Genomic DNA, 13,624 nt, shown 5'->3' on the forward strand with positions numbered 1-13,624 from the left:
ATGCTGACTGTTTGTTTTTCGAGCACCTTGAACCTCTCGCACGGTTCTATTTCGCCTTTCGAAAAAATACATAGTCTTGATCGCGTATTTTCTTGAATTTTTTTCCTCCCTAAGAATCCGCTTATCCACCGTCTACCCAAGTGGGAATTTTTCTCGAGATTTGCGCTCGGATAAGAGAAAAAAAGAACTTCGCGACTATGAACACGCTCAGAATTCCGGGATGATAATGTCCGCCTTATCTTCGCATGCACGGAGGCCAAATTTTCCCGTGAAAGATGTTTCAAAGATTATTACGGGACAGGCTTTATTTCGTGGCACACTTTAACCGTTGCAATATATTTATTGCGATATAACAAGAAACAGAACTTCAGACAATTAGCATAGCTTCTATTTTAGCTTCACTGACGGCGTCAGTTGCAATAAATTAGCGGCATGAGCTCTCGAGAACAAGACCACGGAATAACAATTGTCCAGAAGGTCAACTCAGACTGTGTCTTAATTCTGTCTTTAAGGCCTCTTCCTCATTGGTTTATTATCTTTGCAACAAGAGATGGGACTCTGAAATAATTGTTCAAAAATATTCCACTGATAGAAATTGACGGACACTTTGTATTCAGGCGGGATACCAAAATCTGCATTATCGCACTAACATCAACAGGGATTGCGTCTCGTAATTAGCATTTTACGATCACTCAAGCTATTCACTGATACAACTTACGTCAGTTTAGGTATCATGATACCTATAACCATCATTGTATTGCCTGGCGATTTACTACCGATTGTGAGCAATTTATTCGCATGTTCCACTTATTCGGTTTCTAACGGTAAACAATGAGTGATTTGCGGATGCGCGACGAGCGCGAAGGCAGCGCCGAAGTTTCTGGATATCTTCATATGTTTTCAACTAAAATACTTGCTATTATTTTTCAAAAAACCTTTAGGCAGTGTCCTAATTTATAGGCCTCAAAAAGTGATTTTCAGCAATTGTTTTTTTTTCAACAGGAAGAGGAATAAAGAAGCTTCTTAAAATTGGGAGTGTATTTTAACATACATTTGATAAGTACGAGAACATTTTTTTTTTATCGTCAAATAGTCGTAAAATCGCGGAGTTGTTAGCTAAATTACACTCACTATTTTAAAAAGCTTCGTTATTTCTCTCCCTATTTGCCGAAAATCACTTTTTCTAAGGTATCTGAATGAAAGCACTGTTTCAAAGCGCAGAATTGAACGTATTAAACTTTAACGGCGATCCGAAATTTCAACAGACGCTTAAACACCGAAGAACTCGCAAGTTTCTGCCACTTCCGAAGCTGGTTATCTGCATAGATTTCTAAAAAACTATTTGTTTCAAGAAATCCGTTTCATAAACCAATAGAAATACTCGTATTGATTGACACGAAAGTCGAAATAGATGGTAATTTCGTACCATAGCATGGATAAGAGAAAACGTCATGATCCTACTTAAAAGTGGGCTGAGTAAGATCCAGAATCTGAATCCAAATCTGCGGCTCTATAATTCAAAGTAAATGTTCACATCTTATAAATCTGGTATTGGAAAATAATGATCTTTGACATTTGATATGTAATATATATTAGACTCGGCCAAAAAAATTGACTATTTTTTTGTTGAAAAATATATTGAGAATATCATTCAGTATGGCAAAAAAAAAAATTTCATGAAATTTTAAGCCCTTAATATTAACTTTAAGAGGTCTATCATCGCTATTTTTGATTTTTAGTAATAATTTGATGTTTCACGTCAGAACTGTCGAAATGTTGAAGTGAAAAAATTTATGTTCACTTATCCCTTTATAAAATTAAATTCCCGACAAAAAAGGTCTGATTATAGATTTTTGTCAGACAAGCCGTTTCCGAGTAATTAAGCTTAATAAATTGATATAATTTCTCGATTTGACTTTTTTAATTTGGAATTTCGTGACTAACGAATCAATGAATGTATAAAAAAGACCATGGCAGATTCTTAAAGGAAATTTAATGTTCTACAAAAAAGATCTCTTAATATTTTTGCCTCAATTTTAATTGAGAATAACTTTTGAAAATAAAATTGAAGTAAAACTTGAAATTTCAATTTTTTCTTCAATTTTAATTGAGAATAACTTTTGAAAAATCAAATTGAGGCAAAAATATTAAGAGATCTTTTTTGTAGAACATTAAATTTCCTTTAAGAATCTGTCATGATCTTTTTTATACATTCATTGATTCGTTAGTCACGAAATTCCAAATTAAAAAAGTCAAATCGAGAAATTATATCAATTTATTAAGCTTAATTACTCGGAAACGGCTTGTCTGACAAAAATCTGTAATCAGACCTTTTTTGTAGGGAATTTAATTTTATAAAGGGATAAGTGAATATAAATTTTTTCACTTCAATATTTCGACAGTTCTGACGTAAAACATCAAATTATTACTAAAAATCAAAAATAGCGACGATAGACCTCTTAAAGTTAATATTAAGGGCTTAAAATTTCATGAAATTTTTTTTTTGCCATACTGAATGATATTCTCAATATATTTTTCAAAAAAAAAAAATAGTCAATTTTTTTGGCCCAGTCTAATATATCTACAGATCTACAGAGGAAAGAAGAAAAGAAGCTACATTTAAAGGAGAACGTGTCAACGATCCAATCGTAGGTAAATTTCACGCCGAGAGCTTCTAAATTTCAGTAATTACACGAGCATTGGTAAAAACACTTTCCCCCGCCTCGTTAATTTTATTCATATATCGGGCATTATTTTTAATATTAGAAAAGTCCGGTTCGGAACTGGAAAAACTTCTTCCTACGCCTGAAATACTTCTAGGTGAAATAAGACCTAAAGTACAAATCTCAACCGCTGACGCATTGATCAAGCCTCAATTAATGAAACATTCGTTTTCTAAGACAAAAAATTATGAAAGAAATCAATGAAACAAGTCGGCTGGCACGATTCAAGGGGAGTAAAAAATCATCATTCTTGAGGTACCAGCTTGAATAATCACAAAAATATTGTAGGTATATTATGGGAGAACACCACTGTGACCCCCTGTTTTTATACATTTTTCAACCATTTTTTTTTGTGGGAAAAAAAGAGATATTCGAAAAAAAAATTTTTCGTTTTTTTCCTTGTTTATTAATTCTTCAAAAAACATTTTTTACACATTTTTCACGCCGCATGGTGGCGCTGGGGAAGTTCACGCATCAGGTGCTGTTGTGTCCGCAGTGGTTCGCGGCGCGCAGAAAAAATCGCTTCAACGTCGACTTAAAAAAAAACACGCAGTGTTTTCATTAATAATATGATATTTTGAAGTGTAGTGCGTAGGGTTTTGGAACAAAATTGATTTTTAAAAAATAGGCACGCTTCTGAAATTAAAGAATGATTTTTGAGCAAAATTTCTCGTCGAAAATAGGCTATAACTTTTATTATTATTGAGATATCGAAATAATCCTATGCAGTACATTAGATAATCTATTTTCATTGATACAGTAAAAATTTAAAGTCGATCGGATAAAGATTGCGCGAGTTTTGCTGCGGGCCGCACCCAAAAAAGTGGATTCGAGAAAAACGCGTTCAAAGTTTTAGGTTTGTTAATTTGTCCCACTCCGGAGGCAAAAAAATCGTTGATATCGCAACTGATATCGCGGTATTAGTGTTCAATGATGGCCTGAGAAGCCTCATGAAAGTTCTGGAGACGTTGGGGATAATCATCGGCCCAAATTGTTTCAACTTTTGCGGCGATACCGACGCACCGCTCCACAAAATATTCAATATCTACGAAAGTAATTATTTTTTCGACCTGGGTCCAACGGCATTTTAATCTTAAAAGTATTTTATATTTTTTTAAATGGTTTTCAAAAAATCGATTTATCAAACCGCCTCAGTGGTGTTGTCCCTTAAATCAGGTCAGTAATTGGGATATTCGCGTTGTCTTGTTGATTTTTTTCTCTAGTCGCGTAGTTGCGATCACGATCCAAGCAGAAACTTCGATCAGACGTTGCGGAATTTCGTAAAGTGTAATGCGAGACCTGGCGTGGCTAACTCGGCTGGACTCACGTCTACTCCGAACGAGCAAAACCGCGATTATGCAAATTCTCAGCCCCTCGACTCTCCTGTTCAGCTTTTATGAACCATGGTAGGTATATCGAGCTCAACGTGGTTTTCACTTTCCATAAAATTATTCTACACGCGTCTTGAGGAGCACTGAAAATACTGCCGAGCTATACATGCCCGGCTACCGAAAATCCGGGAGTCTATTACGACGTGATTGCCTATTTGCTTGTCTTAAACTCGTTTGTCGAGATTTCAGGGAAAATATGAGATTTCAGGAGCGATCTGTGTACTTTATCGATCCTTTCCAATTTCCACTGTGTCTTGTCCCGCAATGCCACATTACCTGGGTGATTGGTGACTACGGCGTAACATTGCAGTTCTTTTTAAATTATCGAAAGATCTTTGAATTTAAACTAGGACTGTGTGTTTCTCTCGATTCATCGATTTACTTTCAATAAACTGTTTATTCCGATTAGTCGGTTACTCTTTCCACAGTCAGTCGATAGAAGGCTGCGATTAATCAATTAGTCGGACAACCGTAATTCATTCGTCTTGGGGGATAATTTTCACGAGGCAGAAACGCGCGTTCAAACTGCCAAGTACCGAAAAAATCATCGAATCCAACTTCCCAGTGTTCACGTAACTGGTTCACTTTTATTTTCACACGGTTAGCGTTCAGGATTTTGCGTATCAATTCTTAATCTATTTATATAAATTATCAATATGAACATTTTAGTGACAAATTACATGTGCAGTTCGTAATTAATGCGGGACAAGTTGAAGATTATATTTATATTTCGTAATTCAAAGAAATTGAGTGACAAATTACATTTTTGTTTCGTAATTAGGATGAAATGAAGTGTATACCCACATTTAATCGCATGATATTCTGTAATTAGGTTGAAATAAAATACCATTTAAATGTGTAATCGGTAATTAATTTATATTGCAATTTTGCAAGGTATTTAAGCTATCTTTACTTTCGTCAATCTCAATTATAAATATAAGTAGACATATTAAGAACGTGTAGTTACTCGGACGTGCATACGTACCATGATGTAAGGAAACAAAGTGAAACAATGCGCACACGCTTTAGTCGAACCAATCAGAGAACATATCCAAGGTGACGTCATATAGGATTGATATTTTGTCCTTCGGTGTTTATGTTATTATTTTTGCAACTTTTGACTGCGGAAACTCGCATTTTCAGCAAACAGAATATGCGGAAATAATTAAGTAATCTCAAGCAACCTAATTACGTGATTTCTGTGACGTCATCTTGGATACGCGCAGACTGATCAAAAGTCGGTCTTGAGTACTGACGCACCTTGTTTTCTTTCATAATGATACATACTACTAAATATATTATACGTCTTTTGTGTCTTATTTTATCCCGTGTACAAAATAGAAATGTAATTCATAATTTATTTCACCTCAATTCGAAAGTATAAATGTAATTTTAACTTTATTCACCTTCAATCACGAATTACAGATATAATTTGAATGTTTATCACGTTCAATTCGAAATTCTACTTTCCTGTCGTACCAATTACAACTTAGACTTGTATTTCGTAATTGACTAATTAAAACATCTCCCATCAGTGCTTGGGCGGAACTCTGGTTTCGTACAAAATTTCCTGCTATAATAAAATTTGACAATTAAGATCTCGAGATGATGTGAAAAGTTAAGTAAATGCCAAAATTCATTAGGGCAAGGCATGTATCAGGAATACAAACTGATAAAAATAATTCTCACCACTTAGTCACGACGTTTTTTCCACCGATGAATAAATCTAGCTTGTTTCGTGATTGCAATATCGATAAACCTTGAAAATGCAAGTGCAAAAAGTTGTAAAAAAATATCAATTCGTGATTCCCGGTTGATATATCTTTGTGTTATAAATCGTGATCCTTGAGTTGAATATGAATGTGAGGAAAGAAATAATAACTGAAATGCTGCAACCTGTTTCTTCACAAATTCGGAAAAATGTGAAAAAAAAAAAATGAAAAATCGAACGAACGCGACTTCACGTAACGTAGAATGCTCATCTTCCCACAGACTCTTTCTTTCGATCCAAACAAACTTTTCAGGGAGTGCCATGGTGGAAAATTGCAAATTTTTTTTTTCCTCAACACTCTAATACACATCTGAGCAGAGAGCTTCCGGTGTTGGGTCAGCTCACAGTGCAAACGAGATCGACGTCCCCCAAATTGCTAACATTAGATTGATTAATTAACAACGCTCCCGAAGAAGCGAGAATCTCGATGGGGTTGTGTTAGGGTGAAAAAAGAAAGGCAGCGGAGTTCACCTACGGATAAAGTAACGCGAGAGGGCCGGCACGATGGAAATGAAAAGGCGAAACAAATAAAAGGTGAGAGAATTCATCCGTTAGCCTCGTTGTGACTCAACGCTCCGAGACAGACGACGATTCGTCAGAGGCGAATGTTTCTGTTCTTACAAAGACACTCCCAATACGAGTTACACTAAAATGAATGAAACCTGCCGAGTGGCAGCTCAATTTTGATTACAGTGTACGTACGTTCAAGATTGGAATGTCACCGAGAATCGGGCCTTGCGTCGTAACAGTCGCTTGTAAATTGGATCAATGACAATTTGATCGCTGATTTATAACAAACGGTAATATGTCTCCGAGAGAAGTACTGCACGGAAAAAAAAAGTGATGTGAATTTTACATCTGTGTGGTGAATGTATGGACAGAACTTTTTTCGAGTCGAATCTACATCAATTGTGATAAATTTTTACTATTGACTTTGTAACTGTTATTATCGGAATTGTAAATCTTGCCATAATCGATGTAGATTTAACTAAAAAAAAAAAAAAGTGATGTTCATACATTCACCACGGGAGATGTAAAATCTACAACATTCGTCGTTTCGTGTGGGTCGTAAATTTCTTTGTCAAGTTGGTACAAATTATCGGATTTCAAGCGCATATCCACAGTCCGTGAGATAATTCTTGATTCTGCAATTCTGAATTCACGCTAATATGTCCCAATAACAGAAAAGTGATTTAAACTGCGACGCGATTGGAGAATCCATTGATAAGTTGAACTTAATTTTTGTAGCTCATTGATTCGCGTACTGTGTATAATATTGATGATATCGTCGCGAAAATTGTATTTCCGTTGCGTAAATTTGTAAATAAATCAGAACTTTCTGCGCTACAATTTAACTTACGCCATCTATTGAAAAGAGCATAAAATGTACTCGTTAAGTCATTTACAAGTATTGAGTGGCATTAAAAAATTGTAAAACCTCAATTTCAGCTCACGCTTATTTAATACAGGAAAATGCATACGATCGGTATTTTGTGGCAAAAAATCGGTGAGTATTTTCACGGGCATTAAAAGTATTTTAGTTTGTTTCAACTGCAGACCAGTGCACGATATTCTCAAATTTCCGTCAGTTGATTGAAGAAAAAATCAACTTTTTCTCCACTCGCTTGTGCTTGTCTTGAACGGTACGGATTTGTTCTGGTTTAATGGATTTCAGACCGAGGCGATGAGTAGACAACTTCAAAAATATTGCCGGAATATCTGCGACTGGAACATTTGACCAGTCTACGCACATGCGAAGAATTGAGTAAAGGGATCTTATCCAGGATCGGAACGACGGTCACGAACTTTAGGTTGGAGAGTCAATAAATGTTGATACTTTATACGCAGTACAGCCATGTGTATATCTCTCGTGGGAGAAGGGGCTTGATGTACCTCAGTGTAGAAACTTACGGGAGGCACAGTCTGAATAAAAAGTTGGGAAGGGAGAAGGTACAGTTTGAAACATCCCCAGCATCGTTATTTGTACCAATGATACAGTGAAAACGAATAAAATACATCCGTACTATCGATATGCGATAAAAATGAATCTGAGAAAATTCGATCAACACAGCCAAAATATTAGCAATAATCGAACAAAGATTTTATAGTTGGATCGTACACAATGATGAAAAATCGGGTGTTTTTCATTCTATTTTCATGTACTCGGACGAATACCGTATTTACAAATGCACATTTATTCTTGTCTACTACGAAGATAACTGTTTGTAAAGTTTTACAATTATTTTCGGGAGGTTCCTATGGTGAATAAAATAAACCCGAAACATTTATAGTGGGATAAAAGACTCCGGAGTTTAAGCGTTTTGAACTTTTTTACCATAAATTATTTTCTCAAATTTTTGATAACTTAGCTTGCGGTGTTAAAAATTTTGGCTTACCACAGTGAAATCTCCCAATAACGGATACTTTTGGAGACGGAATATTGTTCGGTATTGAGAAGTCTGTGATTCGGAAAAATACTCGTTTTCGTTAGACAAATGCACCGTGCTTTACACTTGATTCACTCGTACATATTCACATACCGAATAGGTTATAATTTTAGAACACATTTATATTAGGAAGTATATTATTCAATCGGTGAAAATAAAACAGGAAAAGATTTTTTAAACGGTTTTTGCTTTTCATTACGTACGTTGGAATAGGAAAAGTATTGGTTTCGGTCAAAAATGACGTTATCTAATTTCAGTGAACCTTCACGCTCTCAAAACTCTAGTATCGTAAAAAAAGGTTTTTAGAAAAATGTCGGTCTGTCTGTGCCGAGAAACTTTCACGATTATCCCGAAAACGGCTGGATGCAAAATTTGGAAATTGACACAATTTCACGTCCAAATGATTAGCATGAAAAATTGCCGAGTCCTGGTTTCCTTGGAAAAAGACTCGGACTTCGACACAGTTTATATGACGTTTAAAGAAAATTGTACAGAAATTACTGTGAAACAAATAAAATAATGCAATAACAAAGAGTTTCACGAAAAACTAAAAGAGAATTTAACGAAAAAAAGAATATTTTAATGACAAAAGATTTTCCATCATTCTTGATGGTATTTCCAGTATTTCAATTGGTTTTTATAGCGGTGAAAAATACCATGAGAAAATACTATATTTCCGGCTTGTTCCTTTTCTTTTCCCGACTTTTCATTCGGACTCGACTCTCATTCTTAAGCGGACATCCGAGAGGTGGAGCGAATACGTATCCAAAGTTTCAGAGATGCTTGATCGTCTCGGTTAATTCCCAAATGGGAATAGAAGCTTGGGAATGCGTAAAAACTAACTACGATAAGCCCGGTATGATATCTTACGGTCGACCGTCATATCTCGTAAGGACAGAAATTCGTCTGCGAAATTTCTCCAAGCTTAAGCCACGAGCAGGCCGAAAATCCTTCCTTGCGCCGACTATTGCTGCTCCCTCGTTATGCTGCTAATTCATTGTGGCAAGAAATGGTACTTCGAGAGAGAGAGAGAGAGAGAAAGAGACGTCTCTTTTCATCTTATCCTCAGAACCGCCTTGCCCAAGAAATTTTCCTTTATCTCGCTCTCGACGTTCACCTCATAATATGACTTCTGCTTCCCTTTTCTCTGAGCACATAATGTTCAACCTCTAACAAGGCTCGCAGGATACGCGGAAGCTCCGGGAGATTTTGCATTTTTCAATGAGTTTTACGCTCGTACCGGTAACAATGAGATTTTGAGTGTATTTTTCCAGGGTTGGGCCTGTGCATAGAAGGACACGTCGAAATAATTGCGTGGCATTTCGCTGTGGAAGATTCTAAAGATGAGTGCAGAGTATACGGCTGCCTTTGAGTGCCTGTAAAAACTATGTCCTAGATGGCAATAAAGGACAAACGTATATCGTTGGATAACAAAATATAAAAAAACTCCGAAATCAGGAATCAAACAAACCGTATCCTCTCAAAATTATGTTTTGTTCAATCAAGCTAATCGAGAGCTGATACATGGGTTACATTAAACACGTGGGATTTCATTGATCGTTCGGTGAATAATTTAAACTGTTGGCACTGCCCATTACTCGAAAGTAGGAAGCATCGATTTCCTGCCATGGTTTAGACAGTACAAAACTTGGGAAATTATTTTGAAATGAATCGTCGGTACCAATACTTACAAAAGCAAAGTACAAACGATTAAATCGTATTTTTGATATGGTGTGGTGTGCTTAGTGCCATATCTTTGATACCGGGTTTTGTAAAGCTTTGAGAGCTTTTTGTACTTTGTTATCCAGTAATATATGTCGGTACTTTTTTGGTCGTCTAGGAAAGTTTTTAATATTCAATTCTGAAGTCGGTGGTAATTTTTTACATTTGCAATGTTGTCGCGTATTTCCGGTTTTTTCTGTATAAGCATATCGACTTACGACCGATACACAAGACTTTTAATAACCGAAAAACTTTGTTACCCGAATGAACTAAGTGATAAAATGAAATCATTCTCTTCGCTCGTGAGTGGAATCTTATCGTTTTGCTCCATACTCAACGTCATTTTCACCCAATAACGTGATTCTCAGCTCAAAGCATCCCACTTTGGCACACCGAATCTCAAGAAACAAGTTTTCACATACAAAGTCTAACAAAACGGGAATGAAATACGCAGCAAATTGTCTGGACGTTGGAAACTCTACGAAGCGAACGATCTAGATTTCGTAAACTGAAAAGCGAAAAATTCTGACATTGAAAACTACAAAACGAACGACTACCTTCCACTGGACATCGAGAACTATGAATGGAATACCCAGACATTGAGATCTTTGGAGCGGTTACCCGAATATATTTGGATAACATGTAAAATAATTTTGGAAGCAAACGGATATACACATCCCTGATTTGGAAGCGATGAGACTACTTCTCGAAATATGGCAACTCATCATTAACGCGTCTTGTAGAAGGTCTGGATTCCATTTCTTTACAGCAGGGTGGTTAATTTATTATTAAACGTCATTAATTAAAGTGGCTATATGGAATTAGTCCAAGTGCTTGTACACTCGGTGTAGGTACGACAATTTCGCTCGACGATCATCGCGCAGCGTCTTGCAGTGTTTTGGGGGTACACCTAATTAATTCAGGCTAATTTATACGGAATTAATGTTCAGGACTACTTTCGTGCCATGGATGAAATTTATGCGCGAACATTTCTTGTCCGTATCCATGCCGCGGATATTCCCAATGCCAGCATAGACATGGGCGTAGAATTCATTGTTCGCTCTGTACGCGTTTCTGGGTTGGTGAAACGCACACGTGACACAATCAGATGCTGTAACAATGGTTCGCGGTAAAAGTCACCGAACGTATATCAGCGGCAGGTTGTTACGCCCCGTCATTACATTTCCCACGCAGGTGTGAGTGACTCTTGAAAAATGGTGCAATGCGCTCCACGCTCGAACACAATGGCTTCACGGGCCTAAAAATTTGTAGGTTACCTTAGCTCATGGTGTAAGGAATTAACTGCGCTACAGCGCAGCTTTTCGGACGAACCAATAGAAAAGTTCCGCCGGTTGACGTCACAACAGGCGGTCAATTCAAAACTGTTAAAAGATTCCAAGTTGGATTAGAATGTTACACATGAAACGTTGACTGAATACTTCAGTTCAGGCATAGCGGATTCTTACATCCCTTAACCGAACAGTTGAACATTTTATTGAATTCGTGAAACGACCCACGATATTTGTTTATACGTTTGGCGAAGTTATAGTTGAGGTTATGGTGTAATTTGTACGTGCGCATGCGCATGCGTTGTAGGCTTACTATGACTTGCCGTGACGTCAACTCGCGGGATGCGCGAACTTGTACGAAAATTGGTCCTCTATTGAGCACATCTCACTCCCAACACCATGCCTTAGCTAATATACTGCACCTGTACCGTAAGAATATATTTTAATCAAATCCTGCGCAATTTTAATATTTCGCTCGAAATCTAGGGTCTAATCCTTGTCCGTTGACGACTCATTACCTTCCCGAACTTATACCTCTAAACAACGCATTTCTTAATCCTTTGCAGAACCGAGTCTTTATCATTATAAAACTCAAGTTTCAAAACCCGTAACGTCTGCCATCAATTGATATAGAAAATCCCTTGATAAATATGAATATTATCCTCCTATTTTCCTACAGATGCAACAACACTTTCTTGACTAATTTCCAAATCACAACCCGCGTCCTTTTATTTTACCAACCTCGCCCATTCGTCCTCATTGGTAATTCGTAAATAAAGTTCCTTCCACAATTCTTCCCCATACATCCCAATAATTTTAGATTTTCTGTTATATTTACTCAGTTGTTTTTCAACTTCAGACTCGAATACTTCTTTCTTTAAAGCAGACCAACGGTATTTAACACTAAATAAAGTTCAATCGACACAGTTCCATATAAAACCCTCTATCTAATCATTACAAATGGGTAGATTTTCTTGAAAATATCCGGTGAACAGAGTTTTAACCTCGAAGCGTGTGTTTTGGCTCTAATATTACAAGAAACGCTTCATCGTATGTAAAAAAAATCTAGGAGAATTTAAAAACATGCCAGAATCAAACTTCGACTGACAATTGAAGGTGGAAATTGAGTTGAACACCCTTTAATATTAATTTTTTTCATCCTCCCAGCGACTTTTTGAAAACCCGTTTTTCGAGAGCGTATTTCTTGGCAAGGAATAAAGATTTTTCAGATTTTGGAACGCGGAACGAAAGGATTGTTCTTGTAATTTTTAACAAAAAAGTTCTTCAAATTCGGTCGAAGCGTTCTGATTTTATTCACGTTCGAAGTTGATCCGGTTTTTAGCCCACCCTGTATGTCCAATTTGAATAACTGAAATTTCACGTAGGAATTTATTAAACTTACAACACAAATATTCATCAATTGTTAAATGTTACATTTTAAAATTTTTGTTGTTAATATTAATGAAGTGAAATTAATTTAATCTACATCTCTATATGATGTATACACCGAGAAGTTCTCTGGCAAAGACTGGCTCGACATTGCATTTCGTCTAGTTTACAAGCACAGCCAACTTTGTAAAAAATGTTACCAGTATTAGGTAGGCACTCCCGTAGAAGACGCTTGATCATCTCGAAAACACGATTTGTAGTTTTTATAAACCACGGTGATTGATGCTTCATTTCGAGGGAAAATGGTCGAGTATTTCGCTCTTTGAAAATTGATAAAAATTTCGAAAAATCTGGAAATTTGCCTGAAAATTTGGATTTTTTTTAACGTTATCTGTTCGTCTTGAAACCCGCTTTTAGGCAGTCATAGTCGATATACAGTTAGGGTCAAAAATATTCGTACACTACATGCACACTGTATGTACGAATACTTTCGTCCCTCACGGTATGTCTTCTCTAAATAAAATGACGAACTACTCGAAAAATCGGGAACGTATCGCAATCCTTAAATCAACGCATATCAGAATTATCATCCCCCTCGAAACTCGTCAAGTTTGGTATAAAACTTCTTTTCGTATCGCTTCTGGTTTCCGAGATATTCGCATGGACCGATTACAAAAGACCACCGTGTATACTTATTACGTATACATATAAATAAGAATCTAATTTATATTAGATTTTGTCCTAATTAGACAATAAAAATGTGTATTTCTTTATTTTCGTTTCAATTTAAAATTATATTTGTAACTTGTCATTGACTAATCACACTTTTTGAAAGTGCCATTTCGGGGACCACAAATTTGACCACGGCCCTCGCAAAAGCGATCAATTAAGT

Source organism: Neodiprion fabricii, chromosome 1 (assembly GCF_021155785.1).
Source record: "Neodiprion fabricii isolate iyNeoFabr1 chromosome 1, iyNeoFabr1.1, whole genome shotgun sequence".
NCBI lineage: Eukaryota > Metazoa > Arthropoda > Insecta > Hymenoptera > Diprionidae > Neodiprion > Neodiprion fabricii.